This window comes from Harmonia axyridis, chromosome 7 (genome assembly GCF_914767665.1).
Source record: "Harmonia axyridis chromosome 7, icHarAxyr1.1, whole genome shotgun sequence".
Classification (NCBI taxonomy): domain Eukaryota; kingdom Metazoa; phylum Arthropoda; class Insecta; order Coleoptera; family Coccinellidae; genus Harmonia; species Harmonia axyridis.
The window spans coordinates 9,446,047-9,473,850 of record NC_059507.1 but is presented as its reverse complement, the minus strand read 5'-3'; the positions used below and the strand labels follow the sequence as shown (position 1 = coordinate 9,473,850).

The following is a 27,804-nucleotide window of genomic DNA, read 5'->3' as shown; positions in this document are numbered from 1 at the left end:
AAAAAAATTAAAAAAGTGAATCCTCATCGCCACCATTTTTTCAATAAGAATCCCATTAACTCATGAACTGTTGGGTTTTTACCCAAGGTGTGGCATATTGCCAAATTGTCATCAAAAAAGCTATTTGATGATGCAATAATATACTGCGTGTGCCGTTTGAAATAAGGAAGTAGTAGTCTGTTTCCGGTATAACCGGAAGTTGTAGGAATCTGAAAAAATTTTAAGGAAAAAGATCATTGTCTCCAACCCCAATATGCAAATTTTCAGCCCAAAATTACGATTAGTTTTCCATAAACGTCTAAAAGGTTATCACGGTGAATCACCTTGTATATGCAGAACATTCATTAATGAACAAACGCAATGTTCGTTAACTTTTCACGATTCAACATTGTAAAACAATGATTTCAAGTATTCCAGGAATTCATTGAATGAACGCATATAGTTTCCGAGAAATAATTTACCCGAAATAATTGACCTACAAATCGAATAATCCATTCTTCTCGGAAGTCCAGAGTTAGATGGATACCTATATAGATTGTTCATTCCAAATTAAATTTTCACATAATGACATAAGTATGTTCCTACATGAAATGAAATAGTGTCAACACAATGAATTCATGTAAAATATTGACTTATGATCTATAGTATCAGATTAATTAACAGAGATTTTTGGATTAACTACTATTAAATTGAATGCAACTATTTATTATTTTCAAATTGTAAAGGGTGTTTTTTTTCGAAGTATATAACTTTAAGTTGGCATTACTGTTCAATATGGCGACCGATTTAACATCAGTCAAGTGATTTATTCTCAGTTTGGTTTGGCAATTCATCATGAATAGACTCACGCCTGAACAACGCTTGCAAATAGTGCAATTTTGTTTCGAAAATAATGGTTCTGTGCGGAAAACGTATCGCGCACTACGTCCATTTTATCGTCGACATAATCGTCCATCAGAGCAGTTAATTCGATTAACCATGGAACGTTTTCGCACCACGTTTACTCTTATTGATAACTCGCATCCCCAGAGACGCCGTACGGTGCCTACAGAAGAAGCTATTGCTGCTGTAGAGCGTAGCATTGAGGAAGACCCGAATGAGTCTATCCGCCATCGAGGACAGGAATTGGATCTGTGTCCATCCACTTTATGGAAGATTTTGCGGAAGGATCTTGGTTTGCGTGCTTACAAAATCCAACTCGTGCAAGAATTGAAGCCAAACGAGAATCAAGTAAGGCGTAGATTCGTCGAATGGGCCCAAAATGAGATTGCCGTTGTTCCCGATTTTCATGAGCGAATTTTGTTTAGCGATGAAGCGCACTTCTATTTGAATGGCTACGTCAACAAACAAAACTGCCGCATTTGGAGTGAAGCTAATCCTCAAGTGTATGTCGAAACACCGTTACATCCAGAAAAACTGACTATTTGGTGCGCTTTATGGGCTGGTGGAATCATTGGTCCGTACTTCTTCAAAAACGATTATGGCCAGAACGTTACAGTCAATGGTGATCGGTATAGAGCCATGATTACTAACTTTTTCATTCCTGGATTGAACAACCACGATGTCCAGGAGCTGTGGTTCCAACAAGACGGCGCAACATGTCACACAGCTCGTGCCACAATCGATTTATTGAAAGACACGTTTGGTGACCGCCCAATTTCACGTTTTGGACCTGTGATTTGGCCTCCAAGATCTTGTGATTTAAGACCGCTAGACTACTTTCTGTGGGGCTATGTAAAGTCATTGGTCTATGCGGATAAGCCATAAACCCTTGACCATTTGGAAGACAACATTCGCCGTGTTATTGCCGATATACGGCCACATATGTTGGAAAAAGTAATCCGTCTAGATTGGACTACATCCGAGCCAGCCGCCAGGCGGTCATATGCCAGAAATCATATTTGAAATGTAATGCCATAAGATTATCTTGCGGATAAATAAAATTCATGTCAATCGAATAATCCATCGTTGTTTTATTGCAGTTTAAAGTTCTATAGCTCTAAAAAAAAACACCCTTTATGTAGAACCAAAAGTTTTAATACAATTCATCTATTCATGAGGGCTGTTACCAAAACATAATATTTGAAACCATTCTGCATGTATTTTAAAACTCAGTTTCCAATTTATTCAATGCAATCCATTCAGATCAATTTCATCCATACGCTCTAAACCACAAATTATTTTTCAATATGAAATTCAATAGCTTGCATTTCAACGACGAGATTCGCTCATATTTCAACAGGTAAAACCGAGTTCAGCATCATGAAAATATAAGAGGTAAATCTCTCCTCAGAATAAGTTCGACTCAACTTTTGGCTCCAGAAAAGAGTAATATGGAAAGCTCTCCCCATATTACTTTATTATCACTTCCTTATCCATTTTTTCCAGTAGATTTGGCGTGTTTCCACACCATATCCCGGTCGCATTTTTCTCTACCATCGCACTTTCTCTTGAGTTATTGCAAGATTTTTTCGTTTTTACCTATTCCGCTGATTCAATGTTTCTCAACAATCGAATTTTAACATTTCAGAGTTATCTTTTCGATTCCGAGCATATGACACGGCTGGAAGTGCCACGGTTGACTGATATTGGAAAAAAAAATTCGCTTTTTGTTCGATTCTGTATGAAGGAGAAGCGAGACCTTTTCTGAATTTATAACAACAGCTTTAGGTTGTCAACTTGAAGAATGAATGGACGAAAAAGTTTATTTAGTACACCTTCAACACGTTTTTGTGAAAAGCTGAATAATACTGTGTGTGAAAAAAGTCGCCGAAATGCATAAAATAAATCGATATTTAGGTAAACTGCGAGTTTTGCGCACACCATTCTATTGATATTAAGAATTTCGCTATATTTTTCTCTCCATTGGATTTCAGTGAAATACCTCCAAAGTAGTGCCAATTTGATGTAGTACTTTTCATTTAGGAACAAGTTCACTTTTACTTGAAAATAAAGGGTGTTTTTTTTAGAGCTATAGAACTATAAATTGCAATAAGACAACGATGGATTATTCGATTGACATGAATTTTATTTATCCGCAAGATAATCTTGTGGCATTACATTTTAAATATGATTTCTGGCATATGACCGCCACGGCTGGCTTGGATGTAGTCTATCTGGACGTCCAATTTTCGATGACTTTTTCCAACTTTTGTGGCCGTATATCGGCAATAACACCGCGAATGTTGTCTTCCAAATGGTCAAGGGTTTGTGGCTTATCCGCATAGACCAATGACTTTACATAGCCTCACAGAAAGTAGTCTAGCGGTGTTAAATCACAAGATCTTGGAGGCCAATTCACAGGTCCAAAACGTGAAATTAGGCGGTCACCAAACGTGTCTTTCAATAAATCGATTGTGGCACGAACTGTGTGACATGTTGCGCCGTCTTGTTGGAACCACAGCTCCTGTACATCATGGTTGTTCAATTCAGGAATGAAAAAGTTAGTAATCATGGCTCTATACCGATCACCATTGACTGTAACGTTCTGGCCATAATCGTTTTTGAAGAAGTACGGACCAATGATTCCACCAGCCCATAAAGCGCACCAAACAGTCAGTTTTTATGGATGTAACGGTGTTTGTACATACACTTGAGGATTAGCTTCACTCCAAATTCGGCAGTTTTGTTTGTTAACGTAGCCATTCAATCAGAAGTGCGCTTCATCGCTAAACAAAATAAAATGGACGTAGTGCGTATTCCGCACAGAACCATTATTTTCGAAATAAAATTGCACTATTTGCAAGCGTCGTTCAGGCATGAGTCTATTCATGATGAATTGCCAAACTAAACTGAGAATAAATCACTTGACAGCTGTTGAATCGGTCGCCATCTTGAACAGTAATATCAACTTAAAGTTATATACCTCGAAAAAAAAACACCCGTTACAATGAAAATAAATAACTATTTTCGGAAGGGCTTTTCGATTCATATTTATAATTTTTAATTATGAATCTTCGCAAATTTGATTGATATATGATAACTGATTGAGATTGAAGTGAATTTAAAAGATCAAATCAATCAATGCATCTATTCCAAGTCTTGAATGTTAATAATCTGCAGTTTTTTTACTATTAGATAATTCTAACAACCATAAAATACTACACAATCTACCTAGTTAGTTTCACGAAATGTATTGTTCAATTTTTGGTCGCAATTTTCAAATACTCGATCAACTGAACTATACGAGTATTCTAGGCATTTCATAAAAATAAAAAATTCTAATTCACGTAAGGATTCGAATAGATGTTACTGACCAAGTATTAATTCATAATAATATTGATTCAAAAATTTCACGAATAGCGATTTGATACATTCAATTAATCATAACAGAATAACAGTTTTTAGGAACATTGAACATCGACCTAACAGTGGATAACTTCTGAACTGTGAATGTTATCAGCTGAGCTTTGTGTGTGGGGTGCAGATATCAGAAAAGTTTTTTCATTTTTGCTATCGATATTGATGACCCTCACGTATTTTCATACAGGTTGTCTCAAGAGATTCAGAATTTGAAAGTTATTGTTTCCTAGTATACGAAAAATTTACAGATCGTCGAAAGTATAGTTGACATGGTTTTTTTCTGTATCACAGGAGAGAAAAAAGAAAATAATTGGCATAAGAGGATAGAAACGAAGAATGAGTAAAATATTAGAAGTCATATGTCACCAACATCGAATAAAATGAAATGTAGGTATACTTGAAAAAACTCAATTCTTTAGGATACTCCCAATAAAAAGAATTGGATTGAAGTAATTCCATTTCAATTTTCTGCTTCGAAGCTTACTTTTTATAGTTGAAAGAGAAAACCGGAGACCACGAGTTCTTTTTGCATTTGCTAGGGTAGGGGTATAAATTCACTCACATTCAGGGAGTACCTTCTTCTTCAGATGTCAAAGCAAATAAATCGGATATATCCATGGGTATAAGTTTTTATCTAAGCGATCTCCTTCATCAACAAAATTTGATGTGAAATTAATTCAGCAAATATTCATGGTGATTAAAAACCTGTGATAAAACACTGCACATTTTACACTAGGAATGAATTATTTCTATATAGAAAAGTGGTTAACAAAATAAAAAATATCGGACCTCGGTGGATCCGAACCCAAGTTTGAACGCTAACCACTGAGCGGAGATATTCAAAAGCATATATTTAAATACCAACCACAGTACAAGATGCTTTTTGATGATTTCACGACAAGAAAGAGTTTGTTATTGAGTTTGGTTACGAGAAACAATGTTCGGATAATTTTAATTTAAGGTTTTTGAAATAACATTGGTATATTTTAATTGATGGAATAAAGCTTGTAGAACCTATGAATTTAACGTTTTAGAGGAAAGGTAAAATAATATTTTCTCAAGAAGCCCTGTTCTCAAGTCATCACGATTTCAAATTTAGAAAAATACAAATATGCACTCATATATGTTGTCAGTATCATCAGGATCATTGATTTAAAAAAAAAATATTTGAATATGGTTTTTTTTAATAATTCAATAAAATAAATAATAATTTGATTGACGACGCAGAATTATTCACAAACATTTACTCTTCGGTACGTCATCCTTAACAACAGAATTCGCCGAATTCTCCATTCTCCAGATGGAACAATAAAACAGTGCATTTATCTTGTTCCCTCCAACATCTGATTCTGCTTATCAACACTTGTTGCGTTTGATCTACTAAGTGCAAGTGTGCCTGCGCATTAAATTGAATCCTGAAGACTGGAGCTGGAAATTGATGAATAATATTTCCATTCTCCAAGTCAGACTTTCACCTGGTCCAGAGAAACTGCTTTCTAAATTTTTTCGTTATCGTAAAGAAAGCTTCACTAACAATTAGAGATGCAGAAAAGTTTGAATTGTTTTGCTCATCAGTCTATGCCAATTATCGAAGATACTTTTGCACTGAAGCTGAATGAAATGCAACAGAGATCGATGAGCACCTAATTCTCAGTCTAGAGTGCTTTAGAATCTGATGATTGGTAACGTAATACTCATGCTGCTATAATTGAACTGATTAATAAATTATTGAGCCATTAAATTTCTACGATCAAAATATATCGCGGGGTATCTATCCTTTTTTACCGAAGAAAACTCAGTGAAATAGGGAAGAATAATAAGGTCTTTTTAGTCTGGGTTCCTGGGCAAGAAGTAGAGGGAATGAAGAGGCCAACACTCTTGCCAGAAAATAATAATAATAAATAATCTTTATTTCAAAACAATTCAAGTTACAAACAAGAAGAGAAATGAAACAGTGTCAAAAAAGAAATGTGGTTCTAAATCATCCAAAAAATTCTTCCATAGTATATGGTTCCATGTTCAATAATAAATTAAAAACTTTTTTTTTGAAAGGTTTAAGTAGATCAATCTTTTGTATATCCTTTGGTAATTTATTAAAAAACTTTAAACAGCGGTACTCTGCTTGCTTTTGAGTTGTTGAAAGGCTATGTTTTGGTAAATTGTATGATAGTGTTCTTGTATCATAATTTTTCTTGAGATTCAGATATGGAGAAAACAGATCTTTATGTTCATGAAAAAATATTAAACATTCTTGAATATACAATGCATAAAGTGTTAAAATGCGGTTCTTTCTGAAATATCCTCTACATGATTCTCTGAATGATAATTTTTCTATAATTCTTATAGCTTTTTTCTGTAGTATAAATAAAGGCTGAATGTTTCCTGAACCATAGAAAATAACACCAAATCTCAATTTTGACTCTATAGTAGCATGATAGACTGTCTTTATAATTTTTGTACTCAGATATTTGGCAACTACTCTCAAAGCATAAATGGATGGACCTATTTTATTACTAAGATGTTCTATGTGCTGTTTCCAGTTCAGTTCCTCATCGATGTGGACGCCCAAGAACCTAGTGGCCTCTGAAACCTTATATTTGCAGCAATTCAGAGTTACATGTTGGGGAACTTCTAAGTTGGAATTTGGAGGATGGAATACAATCATGTTGGTTTTGTTCTTGTTCATGACCATGTTGTTTTGAGCAAACCAAGTTTCGGTATATTTCAGTACCTCTTCAACCAATTTCTTGAGATCTGGCCACAGAGACTCTATAACCAGCAGATTTTTATCATCAACATAGTCCTCAAAGTTCACTCTATCCTCACTCCAATTAAAGTTCAATGGGTAATCATTAACATAAACTATGAAGAGGAGGGGACCTGCTATGCTTCCTTGTGGCACTCCAAGCTTCAGTTCTTCTGTTTCTGATCTTATTGTACATCCATCTATATATATCTCTACTAACTGAGTCCGTTTAGTGAAGTACGATCTTATCCAATCCAGGGCTGGTCCTGCAATTCCATAACTTTCTAATTTTTCTATGAGATTTCCTATATCAAGGCAATCATAAGCTTTCGATAGATCCAGAAACAGTCCCATAGATAGATCTCTGTTCTCAAAAGCACTTGTTATCTTTTTCACAAAGTTGAATATGGCAGTTTGAATTGATCTTCCTTTCAAATAACCGTGTTGATTTTTGGTGAATATTCTGTTTTTCAAGAGAAATGTCATGACTTGTCCACAAAAAGCCAGCTCAAAGATCTTAGAAAAGGATGGTAAAATACTGATGGGCCTGTAATTTTCAAAATCATTTTCATCTCCCTTCTTGAATATAGGTCTTACTATTGCATTCTTCAATCTGTCTGGAAACGTTCCCTTCTTTATTGAATTGTTTATTATTATTCTTAGGGGTTCCAGAATTTCTTTCATACACTGCTTAATGATGCTGTTGGATACACCATCAACTCCACTTGTCTGTTTATTTTTCAAAGATTTTATAATATTTTCAAGTTCTTGCAGACTAATAGGCCTCAAATAAATTGATTCATTCGCTTGTATATTGATGTTTCTTCTTGTATTTATATATGGGTTGTTCATTGTCATATCCAGAGCATGGTTCACAAAGTATTTGTTCATTCTATTTGAGATTGCTTCAATATTGCCTTCAATTGGGAAATTATTATTTTCAGGTTGACTTTTGATGGAATTTACAACTGACCAAGTTGCTTTGCTTTTGTTGTCCGATCTTTCTATTATTTTTTGATATGCTTCTTTTTTGTTTTGGATAAGCATTCTATCATATTCATATTTTGCGTTTTTGTACTGCTCCTGAAATCTCCTATCTGATCTACTGCAAACTAATAGAACATCCAATTTATTCTTCATACTCCTCTGTAATTCACTTGGGCACTTATACTTATGTTTCTTCTGTATAGGAAACTTTTTTAGAGGACAAGCTTGATTTAAATGTTGCATAAATAAATCGTGGAAACAGTTAAATTGTTCGTTAACATTATCTAAAAGGAAAAGGAGCACAAACTCCTTTCATCGGCCTGGAACCTTTCTGTGGCAGAGGCAAATGGTTTCAGAGGAAGGAAAAAACCGAAAGAGAAACACTCTGGCGGAATCTCCCTGGTTTGGTCACTCCAAAAAGTTTCTTCGGATCTCTGACACTGCGAGATCCAAGAAGTATCTGGATCTTAGCAAGAATTACTACACCTTCTCACTGGATTCCTCACAGGGCATTGTCACCTTAGGAAACTCCTCAAGAGAATATGTCTAGCAGAAAATGATGAGTGCAGATTCTGTGGGGAGGAGGAAGAAACTCCGGATCACCTGGTGACGGAATGCCTCGCCATCACTAGCCAACGCAAAATCCGCTTTGGATAAAAAACTTGTAGAAGTGAGGAACTAGCCTCTTGAAGCCATCCCAGATACTGGAGTTTATTAGAACTCTGAAACTGGAAGGCGAGCTGTAGATCACGTTATGGAGAGATATCTCTGATGGAGGGCACAATAGACCATCAAGTCGCAGTGAAACGGAACCTCCTTAATTAAATCTATCTATCTTATCTTCTCGTTGAAAAAATTCGAAAAAAGCCAATTGCATCCTTTGAAATCGCATAACTGTATATGAGGGGATTATATGAGATTTATTTTGATATCATTGTAGTCGGTTATTTTATCTAGATGAAGGGTAGTGATGAAATAATCCTGTAATACGATATGAATATTCCAATAATCGGATCTCTTTTTATGGAAATATTGGGTGTTATCTCGCTATTTTGCTTGAATTTCCCATGAATCTGATGCTGGAATTATCTAGGCATTTTGTGTTGAGCTTGAAATTGTAATTATAAACACATCTACATGAAAAATTTGAGCTCGATGGGATTTCTTCTTTTTTCAACTGAAATTTCGAAAAGATGAGAAAGACAGAAAACATATGAAATGGAAGTTCTCAGGAAGGACCAAGCCTAGAAATGAACTATCAGAGGTCTTGATGTGCATTTCTACATAACGCCGACATAGTGGACGGTATATAAAAGAAGACTTGGAATGAAGGTATTATAAGGTCATTAGCTCCAGAGATTTAAGACAAGACCAATGGAAAGAGAAAAAAAAGGTAGAGAGCAGGCACAACAGACCATAGGTGTAACTATGGGGGTTATTGGGGACATAATCCCCTCCCCATTGATCAGAAAAAAAAAGTAACGTTAAAAAAACGAAAATTCATAAAGAAATTGGAAGAGTTTGCTTTTTCAAAGTGGGATAACATTGCCCATGGGTCAGTTCTAGTTACGCCAATGCAACGGACAACGTCGATGTATATACTCAATATCTACTTAACAGATTGTTCGAATAAAGTAGTAACATGAACTATAGTTTAAATCAAACGATGTATGAATACGATCTAACGATGTCGAATCCCTCTTTTGGCGAAATCTGCTGGTTAATGAGCTTGTAGATACCCGAATTCCCAACTGAAATTCAGAAGCTCACTATCACTTTGTTTGAATCGTATCAATCCAGCGAAAGCTTGAACCATTCCACGTCTTCCTCCTGAATATTTGCATTTATATTCAACAGATATGTTGTTGAATAATATGTTTCACCAAACGTGAGCGGTATTTATTCATGGCAAACGGATTTCCCCAGCAAGAAATTACTAATTCTATGTGGGATTCTCAACTTCGGCTTATGATCGGTGAATTTTCTGCGTATATAACAGAGTTGGATAATTTCCATGTTTCTGGCCGTGGTCTGATCGGGTTTTCATCTGGCAATTGCAGAAAGCATCTTCAAAGGTTTCACGGACGTTGGACTTCTCTGAACTGTTTCCAGTTCTACCAATAAGCTTGGATAGATCCAGTGTAGAGTTGAAACCTATGACTGAGAAACGTCTGAAAATGCTTATCTCAGTTGTAGCTGAAAAACTGATCGCTAACTTGAAGTCGGGAGCTTTTGAGTGCTCGTCATTCAAGCACTGAGAATTTCCACATATAGTAAACAGCTTGAACTTGATATTCAATAATAATGAAATCATTATTTTATCGGTTCTGTGGTCACGAATATATTGAGTAAAATTTTGTGATATTCTTCTTGAATTCTATATGATTTTGACATAGCTATCAACACAAAATTTCGCCCAAAGCATGTGTCTTTATCTAGACACAAAATATCAACTGTAGTCACGGAAATATTGGGTATTTCTTACAGACGATCGCCGTCAACTAGTGTCAAGTTGTGCTAGTATTTTCGCTCTAGATTTTTGTGTGTAATTTGGTCTGGTCAGCGTCGAATAAGTATGTTTCTACCCAGGGCCCCCGCAAGGGACATCAACTCCCGCGTGCGGAACATATTTTGGCGCCCCTTAAAGGGGGGAGGTGGAGAAAAGTACTACTGTATAATCGGAATTTTTTTTTTTTAAGTTTTGTTGAGAATTTAGTGTAGAATGGTTGAAAATCTATCAGCAACCTTCATTGCCTTAAGAACTTTATGGTGTTATTTGTAACATAATACATTTCAAATGTGTTTCAAAACTTAAGCTGTATTCTTCTATAAATTATTCATAAAGGCATAAACATTTAATTAGGATCAATCCAGAAATTGAATGGATGTTTTTCTAGATTTGGCTGCTGCATATTCTTTCATATTATCAATCAATCAATTTTATCGAGTATCTCTTGCTCTATATCTAAGATTGCCAATCCAGAAAATTTTTCTTAAGACATGTTAGACTTCAAATAGTTTTTAAAAATTTTTAATTCAGTGAATGATCTTTCACCAGAAGCAACAGACACAGGACACAGGTAAAGTGAGAAGGATTCTTGAGGCAATACTAAGATTCGGTAGAGAAGAAGTTAGATTATTTTCAAAAATATATTGTAGAATTTCAAGAGGATTTTCGCTTCAGATAATGAAAACAATCTTAGGACTTTTATCTCGTTGAATAAATCATTTTCTTTCAGGTCAGTCTCTTTTTTTCCTGTCATCAGTTAGCTTTTGTTGAAGAGCATGACAGCATTTCAATAGATATTTGTCATTTAATTTAAGAATATCACAAATAAAACAAAAAACGTTAACGATATCTACTATTTAAGGAACTTAGTGTTTGATCAATTATTTTCTGAAAGAAATTTATTTTAAAAGCGATTTTTGGATCTTCCGTCTGTTCATAATCGAACAATTTTGGTTTATACTTCCGTCTTACAGTATATAATGGAGAAAAACCTTGATCTATCTCAAGAACAGCCGCTAGTTTTCCAGCTCCCGCAAGTTTTTCCTCGAGAACATTATCATCCCTATAATTTTTGAAATGATCAACTAAATTCTTCAAATGGTTTTGGCACACTTTAATGTCAATCGCTACACTTTGCATCATATTTCTTACAATATTAATCTGGAATGAAACATCATAAGAAATTATGATACTTCAAATAAATTTAAAAGAATGAATATTTAATAAAAGAGAACTTGCTTTATGTCTAGTTTTTATGTTAAAAGTATCATTTTCTGCTATTTCTAAAAGGCTATCACATATTTGAATAAAATGAAACTTTAGCATCAATTCTACTTGACCATCTAGTATCACTTAGGGGTTTTAGACGTAACTGAGGATCATGCTTTTTTATAACATTGCAATCTTTTTGTGGATGAAGAGAAATATATATAAAGTTCTTTTACAATTCAAAAGAGTCCACTGTTTTATTTAAAACCTGAGCAGCATCATTTTCAGTTAAATTTAAGCTGTGTGCAGCAGATAGCGCAAAAAATGCCCTAGGATTAGCATCGAGTATGCGTTTTTGTAAACCAATATCTGGCTATTTCATGCCGATTGCGACGTTCGGAAACTTGTATAAATTGCAAGAAAGAAGTTTGGAAAAAAAATTTGTTGAAAAATTTGAAAGAATCTTTTTCGAAAACCTTTGGTCCATCGGTTCTTCATGCGGTCTATAAGAGGTTTTGGCGCCCTTTTAGAGTGGCGCCCGCGTGCGGTACACGCGTTGCACGCGCGGTTGCGGGAGCCCTGCTACCTTAATGCTTGAATGCCAATATTTATATAGGCTTGATTTATCGATCGCTTAGGGGTATGATTCAATAACCTGGCAATCGTCTTCTTCTGGTTGACTTTGCTTGAGGTTGTGCTAATACACTTTCTAATTATGAATATGCACATTCAATTTCAAAGGTTTAAAACATTACTGTACACAATATGTAAAAGATATTCCCGTCTTAATTAGAATATCTCAATACGATACTGAATTTTGTCTTCACATTTTGGTTGCTAATAAAACAAAACCGACATAGAATGTTAGATCTTCAGAGAGTACCGTCATCTTGGTCTAACTTTTTATTCAGTCCTGATTCTGTCTTACGTCTTAACCCTCGACTGTTGCTTTCTAACGGGTGTTTTTTTTTCGAGGTATATAACTTTAAGTTGGCATTACTGTTCAAGATGGCGACCGATTCAACAGCTGTCAAGTGATTTATTCTCAGTTTGGTTTGGCAATTCATCATGAATAGACTCACGCCTGAACAACGCTTGCAAATAGTGCAATTTTATTCATTTCGAAAATAATGGTTCTGTGCGGAATACGTATCGCGCACTACGTCCATTTTATTTTGTTTAGCGATGAAGTGCACTTCTGGTTGAATGGCTACGTCAACAAACGAAACTGCCGCATTTGAAGTGAAGCTAATCCTCAAGTGTATGTCGAAACACCGTTACATCCAGAAAAATTAACTGGTGCGCTTTATGGGCGGGTGGAATCATTGGTCCGTACTTCTTCAAAAACGATGATGGCCAGAACGTTACAGTCAATGGTGATCGGTATAGAGCCATGATTACTAACTTTTTCATTTCTGAATTGAACAACCATGATGTCCAGGAGCTGTGGTTCCAACAAGACGGCGCAACATGTCACACAGCTAGTGCCACAATCTATTTATTGAAAGACACGTTTGGTGACCGCCTAATTTCACGTTTTGGACCTGTGAATTGGCCTCCAATATCTTGTGATTTAACACCGCTAGACTACTTTCTGTGGGGCTATGTAAAGTCATTGGTCTATGCGGATAAGCCACAAACCCTTGACCATTTGGAAGACAACAATCGCCGTGTTATAGCCGATATACGGCCACAAATGTTGGAAAAAGTCATCGAAAATTGGACGTCCAGATTGGACTACATCCGAGCCTGCCGTGGCGGTCATATGCCAGAAATCATATTTGAAATGTAATGCCACAAGATTATCTTGCGGATAAATAAAATTCATGTCAATCGAATAATCCATCGTTGTTTTATTGCAATTTAAAGTTCTAAAAAAATCACTGCTTTCTCATCTCATGATACCATGGTTATCTTATTTTACCCCTTCATCTGGGCCACACCCTTATCATCTAAGTACTAAGGACAACTCTTGTTCAATAAAAGTATTGGCTCTACAGCCCACAAAATACTTGGTGGTTTCCAGAAATGTAGGTGGTTTTTACCATGGAATATTCTCTATCCTCTTACACGCGATACGTACATGTTGTACTTCCTGGCTCGTTTTCGTGAGTTCTCAATTCTTGATGAATCTCATAAAATTTACAACATAAACGAAATGCCTTCGACACTTTAAAGAGCAAATGAAACATTTTTACGATTTAGGTAAAATAGAAATTGGTTCCCTGAAAATCAATCGAAAACGTCATGCCGTCGATGCATTGAGGAACTCAATATATCTCCAAGCATTATGGTGACCATGTGTCAATCATTTACAATTCAAGACCTCTTCCATCCTTCATATTTGACATTTATTGAAGAATTAAAAATTAAAGTAACATGAAAAAGTCGAACGATATCGATGTCCAGATAATTCATTGTTTTCATTCTGGCTCGGTAAATTGAGAGAAATCAGTTTGTGTTTGAACTGTGAGTTTGCCCGCAGCTACATGGAGTTCTAAGGGAGTGTAACCGAATTTCCTCCACCACTGTTATCTCTCACACATTCAAGATGAGCTCACGGCAACTCCGAAAGCCTGGCGGAGTGTAAACTCACTGGTCTACCCCTAGCGACAATGTTGTCTTTCGTTTGACGTAACTGTTTGTTCCACTTGCCCCGCAGGGAAAATCGAACGCAATATAAGCTTTTTCAATAATTTCAGACCTCTTATAAAGGAACTTTGCGGCCAGTTTGCCTTTTTCGAGTTATTTTTCGCTTTCGAATATGCCCTGCATTATATTCATTCTCGCTCCAAGCCATGCCTTCACGGCTTTTATGGAGCATTCAGATACTCCATATCTCGCCTAGGAAGATATTTCGAATCTTTATCTAACGATTTTAGAGAGGAATATTTCTCTGAATGGAGTGACAATTATTGAATTTTAGATTTCACACTTTGAAGCGACGTAAAAAGCTAATAGTGAAAAGTCAATCCAAAATCTGAAAATCCAAATGTTTTCAATTGTGAAATACAAATGAGGAAAGCACTGTTGTGAAGTCCAGAGCTTTCGAGCACTCATTCAGTTATGAACCAATTGCACCCTTGAAAGCCACTAAACTGTGTATGAGAATATGTGAGCTCCAAGAGCGAAATTGGCACATGGAAAACTTAGCTAAATATCCCCTGACTGACCATAGCATCAATTTCAAGCTGAAATAAATCGCTAATGGTTTAGCTATAGCGATGAAAATAGACAGTTTGAATGACACTCTCTTCATTTTCAAAGGACACTAAATAAAATTGCACTCCATACAGTGACTTCTTGTGGATATAAGTTATTACATGAAGATTTTCACTGCCCGATATGCGTCAATGTTGCTTCATATAACCACCGAGTGAAAAATGTGCTTCATCGCTGTAGAAAATTCGATGCAAAACATCATCATTCAAACGTTGTTGTTCAAGCAGCGAATCGGCATATGTTCTACGCATCTCATGGTCAGCTTGTGTCAACTGAACCTTATGAGGTTGGTAATGTGAATGCAGATGCAAAATATACCCTAGCGTGCCGTAAGAGAGGCCCAAATGTTGTGCGCGCCGAGGAATGGATACATTTGGATTTTCCTCAACAATTTCACTTAAAGCGGCAATATTTTTGGTCGAGCATACATTTCGATGATGTATATGCCTTAAGAAGTCAGAAACAGATCTAGTAACTTTTTTTTTTCACTATCTTATGGATTGTACTCTTAGCCAGACGATTATGTCGAGTAATAAACATAAATAGAGGAAGTATACGCAATTTTTACATGTCCCTAAAATGGTTAGATTACGTTGTCGGATTGTAATATATTTTCAAATCCAAAATTTTACTATATCATTATGAATGTATATTATATTGAATGAAATATATGTATTCATTTGAGTGAATTTCAAATAAATATGCAAATTCAAATATTTGGAATCCGATATTTTTCCTAATTGTCGGATTAGAATATTTATTATTTTCTTCATCTACCTGGTGAAATCCAAGGTTTGGCAACTATTGCTCTGCTAGTGTCATCCGTTGTTTCACGTCGTTTGTCGCGTTGAAGTTTGTTTTCTGAATTTCTGATATATTTAGGTATTTATATCAATATATTTTGAGTTGATATGGAACGTTGGTTCACTATGGGACATAAGAAGTGCGTTCTTTGTGGAGAAACTCGCGAATTCATCGTATCACTGATACGTTTTCATTTCTGCGCGCTTCCTGTCAAATTTGATAGTTCATATTGGGGACAAAATTTGCAAACTGAAAATGACATCTATCTATGTTTATGACTCTGAGTGTCGATGATAATCAGTACGGAATGCATGAAACGTACTTACTACATACCTAATCATTATTTTTGTAGTGAGTTTCAACAATTTTACAGGTGCAGCAGTAGATAAACGATTCATAGTGTTAAATGTCCAACCTTCAACTATGACGCTTCGGATGACAGTTCTATTTGACATATGTCAGATAAACAGAGCTGCGAAATCCGGACCACAACATGGATAAGCCAGTATAATTAATCCTTTTCATAAACCACCAGATAAAAGCTCTCATAGAGCTCCACTAAAGATATAAAACATCAAAACGAAATGTTAAGATTAAAGTATTTTTAAAAGCAATGAAAATCCCCTTCGCGGGTTTTATAACACATTGTCTCCATACTGTAATATGCGGAGCAGTAGAAAAAGAGAAATATTACCCTGAATCTCCAGATGTTCTCTTGCCCCATCGTGCATTACTATATGGGAATCCCTTAACATATCAAGGGAGGAATATTTCATAGTATTGTATCAACTGACTTCTATAAGATCGCATTGGGCCATAAATGCCTTCAATAACGACGAAGTAAACTTTACGATCTGTCGAGTGGCGCTATAGCTTTAATTCTTTCAGGAATTCCCTAACTCTCCCAAAGGAATTTATTCGACCCCAAAAGGACCATTCGTTGCTACCACCCCTCAAATTCGCTCTGGCCACATGTTTCCTCTCACTGAATGTGAATACGAAGAAGGAATGAAAAGGCGCATTTTCCTCTATCACTCTGGCCGATGGAAATTTTATAGAAATGATCATTTACCTTATTGTCGAATGGATCAATCAGAATTCTGAGGCTTTTTTCTGAATAAATTGTGTTTGTCTACTCCTATTGAATTATATATTCATTATTCAACTGCTTTTGAGCAATTAATAGTGTCTATTAACAAACAGCGTGAGTTATAATAACTCACTACTATAACTCACTAATGAATCGGAGAAGATGGATCTGTACTTCTTTACTTCTATGCTTCTATTCGATTGGCCGAAAGGGAACATTCCATTATTGTTATTGAGGGGAGGGTATGTCCGAGGGAATGTCACTTTAATAATTTTGACGTTTTCAAATTGAGTAGGGAATGCTTTTTGGTATATTTTAGTGAACTTAGCACTAAATATAAAGCATCGTCTTTGATCTCTATGGACTTTCCCCTCCATGCTCAGATGCACTTTCAACATGAATAATGGAATCAATATAGGGAATTTAAAATTACGTAATTTCTTAAACGTCAATCACAGAAACTAAAGAAGCAAAATTTTTACTGATTGTTCAAAATTTACACTTAATTTTATCAATAAACAAAATGACTAATTACAATCTTAAATTTGTTTAGCATTGTTATAGGTAACTATTGAGGTTTTTCAATAAAATTCTATCTCCATGCTCTGTACTCGATTCGAGCTAGCCGAAGCTAGTTCGATTGTGATTGGCGACACTAAATTTCTATCTCTCTTGTATTCAGGAATCCAGGATCCAGCAAAAATGTTTAATTTCCGTTCCTTCTAAGTCTGTATTTGTTTCTTAGTATGTATTGTTCTACTCGTAGATAAAGTATAGTATTCAACTTGCGGTAATGGTCATAACTCACTTGATGAATGATGATGAATCTTCATCTGCGTGAGTTATGACCTACTTTACCGCTTGTTGAATAATATAATATTAATTAATCCGACTGGTAAAAGTCTAGATCAAGATTAAATTACAGGGAAACGTGCTGCCATGGGAGGTGGGTAGCAATAGACCGGTTTCGCTATTTTTAGATATCATCAGTGTAATAGTATCATTGATATCTATTTTTGTAGACGCCAATTCATATTCTCCTATAATATTATGAGATAAAGAAGAGAATCATCAGAATTTCGAAGGATTACAGGACTTCTACATTATAATATTTTCTTGAGAATCAATCAAAGAAAATTATCGCCGTATCTAAATATTCTTCAAGGAACTGTACATTGTATAAAAATTTTCTGGATGTAATTTGGCTCAATTATTTCTCAATAAGTAATAGGTAGTCAGTGCCGTTAGTGATTAAAGTGATATTTATTTACTAGACTTCACGATAGTGCTCTTCACTGTGGAAAGTTCGAATCAGAAACAAATGATGATAACTATCAGAGATTTTTGTACATTTGAAATTGTTATGTGGAGAATATACAATAGCAACTGATATTGAGTGGTTATGTTTAGTTCATTGTAAACGTTTCTTTTAATTTTTCACGTTCGTATAAAATATCTACAACGTTTTATTTTTGTCTAAAATTTTCTGTGGAACAGGAAAAAGGAAATAATGTATGAATAAGTCTAAAATAAACAATTTGCTACGTATGAAAGTAGCAGTAGAGAAAATGAATCAATTCAAAGATATTGATAATATGATGAAAATATGCCACTTACCCTCAAGTCCCCTGGTGAAGCCAAAAAGCTCAGTGCTCAAAATATCATTTTCCATATGGATGACTTCAGAGAATATCTGAAACAATATACTGCATCTAATTTTGTTTGGTCTATAATGGAATATTGAAGTATATTCATGTATCTAAAAGAATCATCAACAAAAAAACGAGGATAGCACTGACGTGAAGTCAACAGTTTTTGAGCAATCGTTCATTCATGCGCCAATAACACCCTTGAAGACCATATATTATACCTACTAGGTTACCGTTAGTCCTAAGTTTCAAGAGATGTCTCTAATGGATTTATTATTTATAACCCAGCAATATTTATTGCATCAATCGACAACTTCAATATAGGGAGAATATTTTGGGGGTTATCGAAAATTCAGGATTCAAAACTTAGTGCAATTAATTTCTAAATATAATGTGCATGGTTAATCCATGAACTCCAACAATTCTGTTATATGAGAATGGCTATAAGGTCACTGAATCCATTTATGATCACTTTGCTAAATTAGGTGTGGTGTATATCAACTCGCAAGCTGTTAAAAAAATCGAATCAATTGGGCTTTCCATATTTTCGATATTTATCGAATCTATCTACCAATTTGCTGCCTAGTTGAATTTTTCAGGTAAATGGCTGATGTATGTTGGAATATTTGGAATATTGACCGTTTTGCATTTATTGGGTTAACCGTCCACAAATATTTCAATGCTGCAATGAATTGGAATAATATGAATAGAATATTCACGGGATGATTAATGATTGAGTTTTAATGTCCATTCAATTTGAGCTCTCGTTCCAAGAGCAGAGTGTTATATGAGTTCGTCACGATGTCTGTGTTTTCAGAATTTCGAGCTTGAAGTGATTAAAAATTGATAACGTTCGACTCACTGATGATGAATCCATAGTTAAAGTTCTGTACGTCCGACCGTGAACACGATAATATTGAGAATATTGTCTTTGCGTCTTTGATCACTCGTCATTCATACGCCCATTGCAACCTTGGAGATCACATAACTATATTACGTATAATAACAGGCCAATTGAAAAGTCCCCGGTCTACCATAGTAAAACACATTTTTTTGGCAAAATTTGATTTTATTATTCAACATAGTTGCCTTCGATGGCGATACAGAGATTATAGCGATCTTCCAACTTTTCGATAACATTTTTGTAGTACGATTTGTCTTTAGCTTCCAAATAGGCCTCAGTTTCGGCGATTACTTCTTCATTGGCGCCAAATTTCTTTCTAGCAAGCATTCTTTTAAGGTCTTAGAAAAGGAAAAAGTCGCTGGGGGCCAGATCTGGCGAATACGGTGGATGCAGAAGAAATTCGAAGCTCAATTCATGCAATTTTGCCATTGTTTTCATTGATTTGTGAGACGGTGCATTATCTTGATTAAATAGCACTTTTTTTTTCAAATGGGGCCGTTTTTCAACAATTTAATCCTTTAAACGATCCCATAACGCTATATAATAATCGCTGTTGTTGGTCTGGCCAATTTGGAGGTAATCAATGAATATTATACCTTGCTCATCCCAGAATACTGATGCCATAACCTTGCTAGCTGACTGTTGCGTTTTTCCTGGCTTTGGATTCTGTTAATCGTGTGTATTCCACTCAGCTGACTGTCGATTGAACGCCGGAGTGAAATGATGGAGTCATGTTTCATCCATTGTCACTTATCGATCAAAAAAAGTCAGATATTGCATTTAAATACCTTCAAACTCAGAATCATTAACATGTTGTTGATTTGATCGATTGAGAGCTCGCGTGGAACCTATTTTGCACACAGCTTTCTCATGTACAAATATTCGTGAATGATATGATGTACAAGTTCAGATGATATCTTCACAATGTCTGCTATCTCGATCAACTTCACTTTACGGTCATTCAAAATTATTTTGTCAACTTATTTGATTTTTTCGTCGGTGACAGCCTCTTTAGGGCGTCTACTGCGTTCGCCGTCTTCGGTGCTCATTTAACTACGTTTAAACTTAGCATACCAATCAATGATGGTTGATTTTCCAGGTGCAGACCTCGGAAACTCTTCATCAAGCCAAGATTTTGCTTCAACTCTATTTTTTCCCTTCAAAAAGCAATATTTTATTAGCACACGAAATTCTTTTTTTTTATCGTTTCTTCAAATAACAAAAGTAGCTACACTCACAAAGCAATATCTCACAAACTAATGATCGGACTGCTGTCAAATTTTGACACCTATCGTTTAAAGGTTGGTACTAACAGAAAATCATATGGATTTAATACTAGCACCGCCATCTGTGTATCAGACCGGGACTTTTCAATTGGCCTGATATGAATATATGCCCATAACGAGTGATATACTGCAATACAGTCGAAATGTATTCGAAACGAAGTGTTACGAAATGATTTAACTATATAAAGTGATGGGAAGCTCACATTTTGTGATAAAATTCTAATTTGGAACCTCTATATTATATAGCAGTAGTGGAGGTAACTGTTTTTTATATTCACCTACCTTAATTGGAAATTCTGCTTCATATTTTCAATAACCCTCATTCTGCCGTTGATTCTGAAATGAAAAAAAAATGAGATCAATATACATCTAACTTACTTTCAATTAATTGTATGAAATATTAGCAAAATATTGACTTGCACTGATTAAATTTACTGTTTCCATTTCAATTAAAATATTCAATCACAGAACCCAATTTAGATAAAAGGTTCAAATGTTAAACACACCTGAATATTGAAACATAATCAAAGAAATTTCGATGTCTCAAATAAAATCAAACGTGAGAAGATATTGCATTGAATGGAGTTGAAAATTTGTAATTGATCCTACGGGCTAATAACTTGACTTTCCCCCAACTCGACCTTGTTAACTATTTCAGATATTTCTCTTTTATGGCCCTTCCTTACCGACTACCGGCCAAATTGGAGCAAGAAGACATCTACAAAGAATAGGAGACTTTCACAACAATCGATCTTCATAACCTACCTTCGAAAAAGTTTCAATTTAGCTTGTGTGTGCAGAGATTTATGGAAACAATACAATTCTAATAGAAAGATATTCGTTGATTTGTTTTGGAGAAACCTCATGAAATTTTTATGCAGAAAATTCTTTCTTTTTTATATTTTCGTAATTATTAGGGAATCGCAGAGCAGAATGTCCCATTTTCTCTTTTTTAAATATGCGAGAAAATAAAGTTTCTCTATCTAGATGAAGGGTTCTGATGATGAAATAATCCTGAAATTCAGCGTGAAAATAAGGTGAATATTTTACATGAATGAAATAAATTTTAATCTGGTCGGATTTATTATTACGAAAATATCAAGGATTTTTTTGGCATTTCAGGTGAATTTTTATAGAAATTATTCATATATTGGCAAGATAACGTTCATACCAGAAAGAAATTGGTGAAAATGAAGTCACTCCACCATAAAATTGTGACAGTTTTCTTCTGAGATTGTGAATAATACACTGACGAGCAGAAAAACGGGTCACTTAATCATTACTGCTCAAGTACCTACCTTTCTTACTTGAAATATTTACGAGAATCATGAAATTTCTGAAATGGAATTTCCCAAAGAAAAATGAAACTTTTTATTCGATTTGTATAAAAGTATTAAGCTTTTTTTGAAAAAAATCAAAAACTTCAAAATTGAAAAGATTATCATAACTGTGAAAATATTAGTACTTTATTAAGAAATGAACACAAACATAGACAACATTCACATTCAGTGTCGTCAAGTTATAGAGCAATAATAATACATTAAAATATTAAATCTGTGAAAAAAATCGTATCTCAAGGCACATTAAAACAAATTTATTCTATTCATTCATAAATGAAAACTATCGAAACTTTAGTAATAAAAATTCAGACCAACTAGATGAATTCTTAACACATTTACAGTTGATTATGTGCCCAAGTATCGATATAACTCCCCTAGTACTGATTACAGCTTCCACACGTCTTCGCATGCTCTTGATGGCCCTTAGAATATGGAGTTAATGTAAGTTATTGGGCCATGGAATCATAGTTCTGATTCGTCTTTCCAGTTGTTCCTATAGATGTTCAATGGAATTCAAGTCAGGACTTCGTGTTGGCCAGTTGAACCTTGAAATTCTAACCTCATTCAAGTACGCTGTCACTATTCAAGCATTACGTGGGCGTGCATTGTCATGCATAAAAATTCCCAGCTCTCCTAGAGATGGTATAAAAGGTACAACATGGTCCATAAGAATTTCCTCTGTGTATCTTAAAGACATACCTCCCCAGACCATAACAGAGCCTTCACCGAATGGAAGTAGCTTCTCTCTACAGACATCAGCCAATCTTTTTTCTGGATGTCTATAAACGCGTCTACGACCTTCAGCTTCTCGAATGCTGCATCTAGATTCATCAGAAAAACTGACACTGAGCTTCTAACCAGTTCATGTTATCTCATGCAAATTGAAGACGCGCAATGCGATGCTCTCTGAGAAGTTGTGGACCATTCGTAGATCTGTATGGTCGTAAATTCGATTCTGAGAGACGTCATCTCAGGATCTATTCACTTACGTTTGCTTGAAGTATCTCCATCAATCGATTTCGAACTTCAACAGAAGGAAGATTTGTGAAAACTATGAATCTGGTATCTCTCAACGAGATGTACAGTATTCTTTCAGATCCAGGTCTTCTGATCAGCCTGCCTGCCTTCTGATGCCTTGTCACTATTCTTTGGAGTGTAGATAGACTAACATTCTTTCTTCTAGCAACTGATCCCTGGGTCAAACCATTTGCAATGAGTGCCACTATTCACGCCTAATCTTCAATTGGTGAACTCATTTCATGAAATTGTTTCTTGTAGAGAGTGGAGAACATACTTTCCAATGAGCAATGTTGCACGCAACTGATGAACGAAGAATTCATCGTGAAGAATTATTCGAAGAGAGTTTCTTTTATCAAGTTTTTTAATTCACATTTTACGCATATTCAGTTGATATTCAATGAAAGATAGATTCAGAACAAAATATTTGTGGTGGCTTCTCATAAAGCTCCACATAGCAACAATATACACAGCATTCGGTAGCCTAGACGTTAAGAGGTGGACTCACGCACCGAGATGCGACAAGGTCCCGGGTTCGAGTCCCGGCGGCTCCCGATAATAATAAATTCCCCAAGCGTCTGTGACACGGCACACACAATTATACCAAAGTCACACTGATGAGTCCGGTGTGTGTGCCAGGGACGAAACGCATAAGTAGGCATATGTGAAATCCTACATTGGTGACCCCGACGTGATGGCGGAAAGCTGCGGCGTCTGAGCGCAGAGGCGACTCACTGCTCCGCTCAACGTTATGGCTACTAGGGTGTCCATCGGACACTGGAGCCAATGGCACGCCGAGCCTCGTGTTTCCGTCGTCACAGCACGCAAGCCCGACGTGATGGGAATGGCCGTCTTAGCTATGTGTCCCAAAAAGCAGAAGGTTGATGCATAGCTCCCATATATCTGCAATTTGCAACGAAACTCTAGACGCCCATTCCCATGACGTGCAATACGTGCTCCTTGGTCTGCCGCGGTATAGTGGACCTGAATAGGCGGCATTCACCGTCCGCACGATGCCGCGAGGTGCAGCTCTGATTAGGCGGCAATCACCCGGCTACACCGATGACCTCGTAACACGCATAAGTTTCGTTCCTCCGTCACTGGGGAGGGAGTCATGTGGCGGCTTCTCATAAAGCTCCACATAGCAACAATATACACAGCATTCGGTAGCCTAGACGTTAAGAGGTAGACTCACGCACCGAGATGCGACAAGGTCCCGGGTTCGAGTTCCGGCGGCTCCCGATAATAATAAATTCCCCAAGCGTCTGTGACACGGCACACACAATTATACCAAAGTCACACTGATGAGTCCGGTGTGTGTGCCAGGGACGAAACGCATAAGTAGGCATATGTGAAATCCTACATATTATTGATTCAATTTGAAATCAGTGTAAAACCTTAGTGACCCTTTTTCTGCTCGCCAGTGTATTTCTGGAGTACATGATTAGATATTTTTTCAGAGAGAGCTGTAGATCATTTTCTAAAATACTGGGTGAAAGTGGTAGTATGCTTAATGTTGGTATTTATTTAGTACCATAAGAATAATTCTGACAGATGACATAACATGCGTAGGTTATTAAAAATATATAATAGGAATAGCACCCTATATTAGACTACATATTCATTCCGCGTTTCCGAACTTCGTTGCTAACTAAGCTCGCTAATAACAAAATGGCGAAAAAGCGTGTTTCGAAAGAACGAAAATATTATATTTCCTGTCCCTGCTCTGTTTACATACATGAAATGGATTTTTTCCTCTGGCACATATTTCATTCGCAGGGTAACGCTCGACCTTTTCTATTTGTTTGGGACTTCGAAAACGAAACGGAATACTATTGCTTTTTTCCCATTACATCATGTTTGATTTTTGAAACTCTGATACGATGAGAACATTTTTAGGTAAAGAGAGTTCAATGTTTGCTATCGAAATATTATCGAAGGGTGGAAAGCTTTCACTATTATTATTATCTATTATTATAACATTCTTGAAATTGGTTTTTATTAATCAATAAATAATAATAATAATAATAATAAAATGGTTTATTCTGTAAGCTACAGGGTATAAACATATAATCACAGAGGCGTGAGCCTGTGATTATGTGGTTATATCGGGTGTCCCAAGGTGAGTGGCCTATTAGATTATTATGGAAACTATTGATGGTAAAGATTTCAAATTTTGTGGATAGATATTTGGCCATGTAAGGTACATTTTTAAAATAATTCCACATTTCCAGTGTTGCCGGATGTACGACAATTTGGCAACAACTTTGTTATTTTGAATGGGACATCAGGTATTTCTATTTTTTTTATGATACTCCATAAAATATTAAATCTATTCACTCTTACTTTTTCATCCCTATCTTTAACGGTTTTTGAGTTATTAATTATTTTTCGAAATTTTAGATCAAATTGGCGTATTACAAAAATGACTCTAGTTCGCTCAATATTCGAGATTTGAGTCAGAAATTTTGCGAGTCGCTAGATATTGATCTGATCTGTGTCACTGCTTTTGAATTATGGTTGTCAATAATACAGGACGGACCAAAAAAAATCATCATTTGCCAAGTTACAAAATTGTAAAAAAGTCTATTTTTTCAAATTAGACACCTAGTATATTTTTCAATTTTTGGAATCAATACAACACACTCTACAATTTTTCTATTCACGTCCCTATACCTATCTCAACTGGAGTCCGAGTTATATGCGTTATATGTGTATATCTTTCTTGAGCCATTATTTATAGAAAAACCTCGGAACAAAACACCTGTTAGGCAATAATTGTTTATTTTGCCACTTATGGATTGAACTGATTCATTGATATATCCATCTATGAACGACATAAAGAAAATAACAATACAAAAGAAATTAACGCTTATTGAATGTGAAATCTAATAAACGCATATAACTCGGAATCCAGTTGAGATAGGTATAGAGACGTGAAGAGAAAAATTGTAGAGTGTGTTGTACTGATTCTAAAAATTGAAAAATATACTAGGTGTCTAATTGGAAAAAATAGACTTTTTAACAATTTTGTAACTTGGCAAATGATGATTTTTTTTGGTCCGTCCTGTATTATTGACAACCATAATTCAAAAGCAGTGACACAGATCAGATCAATATCTAGCGACTTGCAAAATTTCTGACTCAAATCCCGAATATTGAGCGAACTAGAGTCATTTTTGTAATACGCCAATTTGATCTAAAATTTCGAAAAATAATTAATAACTCAAAAACCGTTAAAGATAGGGATGAAAAAGTAAGAGTGAATAGATTTAATATTTTATGGAGTATCATAAAAAAAATAGAAATACCTGATGTCCCATTTAAAATAACAAAGTTGTTGCCAAATTGTCGTACATCCGGCAACACTGGAAATGTGAAATTATTTTAAAAATGTACCTTACATGGTCAAATATCTATCTACAAAATTTGAAATCTTTACCATCAATAGTTCCCATAATAATCTAATAGGCCACTCACCTTGGGACACCCGATATAGGGTGTTTTTTTTTCGAGGTATATAAGACTCACTCCTGAACAACGCTTGCAAATAGTGCAAATTTATTTCGAAAATAATGGTTCTGTGCGGAATACGTATCGCGCACTACGTCCATTTTATTTTGTTTAGCGATGAAGCGCACTTCTGGTTGAATGGCTACGTCAACAAACAAAACTGCCGCATTTGGGTGAAGCTAAACCTCAAGTGTATGTCGAGACACCGTTATATCCAGAAAAACTGACTGTTTGGTGCGCTTTATGGGCTGGTGGAATCATTGGTCCGTACTTCTTCAAAAACGATGATATGGCCAGAACGTTACAGTCAATGGTGATCGGTATAGAGCCATGATTACTAACTTTTTCATTCCTGAATTGAACAACCATGATGTCCAGGAGCTGTGGTTCCAACAAGACGGCGCAACATGTCACACAGCTCGTGCCACAATCGATTTATTGAAAGACACGTTTGGTGACCGCCTAATTTCACGTTTTGGACCTGTGAATTGGTTTCCAAGATCTTGTGATTTAACACCGCTGGACTACTTTCTGTGGGGCTATGTAAAGTCATTGGACTATGAGGATAAGTCACAAACCCTTGACCATTTGGAAGACAACATTCGCCGTGTTATTGCCGATATACGGCCACAAATATTGGAAAAAGTCATCGAAAATTGGACGTCCAGATTGGACTACATCCGAGTCAGCCGTGGCGGTCATATGCCAGAAATCATATTTAAAATGTAATGCCACAAGATTATCTTGCGGATAAATAAAATTCATGTCAATCGAATAATCCATCGTTGTTTTATTGCAATTTAGTTCTAACAGAAACAGAAATCCCATCAAATTTCTATGAAAAAACCAAAAGGTCGCAAAGCGATAGCTTCAGGGGTTCTGTAGTTATGGCCGAAAGAAGACACAATTTAGTTTTTCAGTGCATCAGTTGAAGAATATCTTTTTTCGTCCATAACTACAGAACCCCTGAAGCTATCGCTTTGCGACCTTTTGGTTTTTTCATAGAAATTTGATGGGATTTCTGTTTCTGTTAGAACTTGAAGACTCAATTTGGTTTTTCGCAGTGCATCAGTTGAAGAATATCTTCTTTCGGCCATAACTTCAGAACGCCTGAAATTATCGCTTTGCGACCTTCAGGTTTTTTCATGCAAATTCAATGAAATTTTTGTTTCTGTTAAGAAAATCCTATCATTACATTTGAAATTTCAGAGAAAAATTAACAAAAC

At 35.7% G+C, this 27,804-nt stretch overlaps 1 protein-coding gene across 1 annotated transcript in view; it reads right to left on the bottom strand.

The window, feature by feature from the left end:
• Positions 1 to 27,804, bottom strand: part of LOC123683938 (leucine-rich repeat-containing protein 70-like) — an 89,561-nt gene that overhangs the window by 9,498 nt on the left and 52,259 nt on the right. The window contains exons 2-3 of the mRNA XM_045622948.1: positions 20,991 to 21,044; positions 18,487 to 18,562 (exon numbers count right to left, since the gene is read on the bottom strand). The gene's annotated coding sequence lies outside the window, so the exon portion shown is untranslated. The remainder of the gene's footprint in view (positions 1 to 18,486; positions 18,563 to 20,990; positions 21,045 to 27,804) is intronic.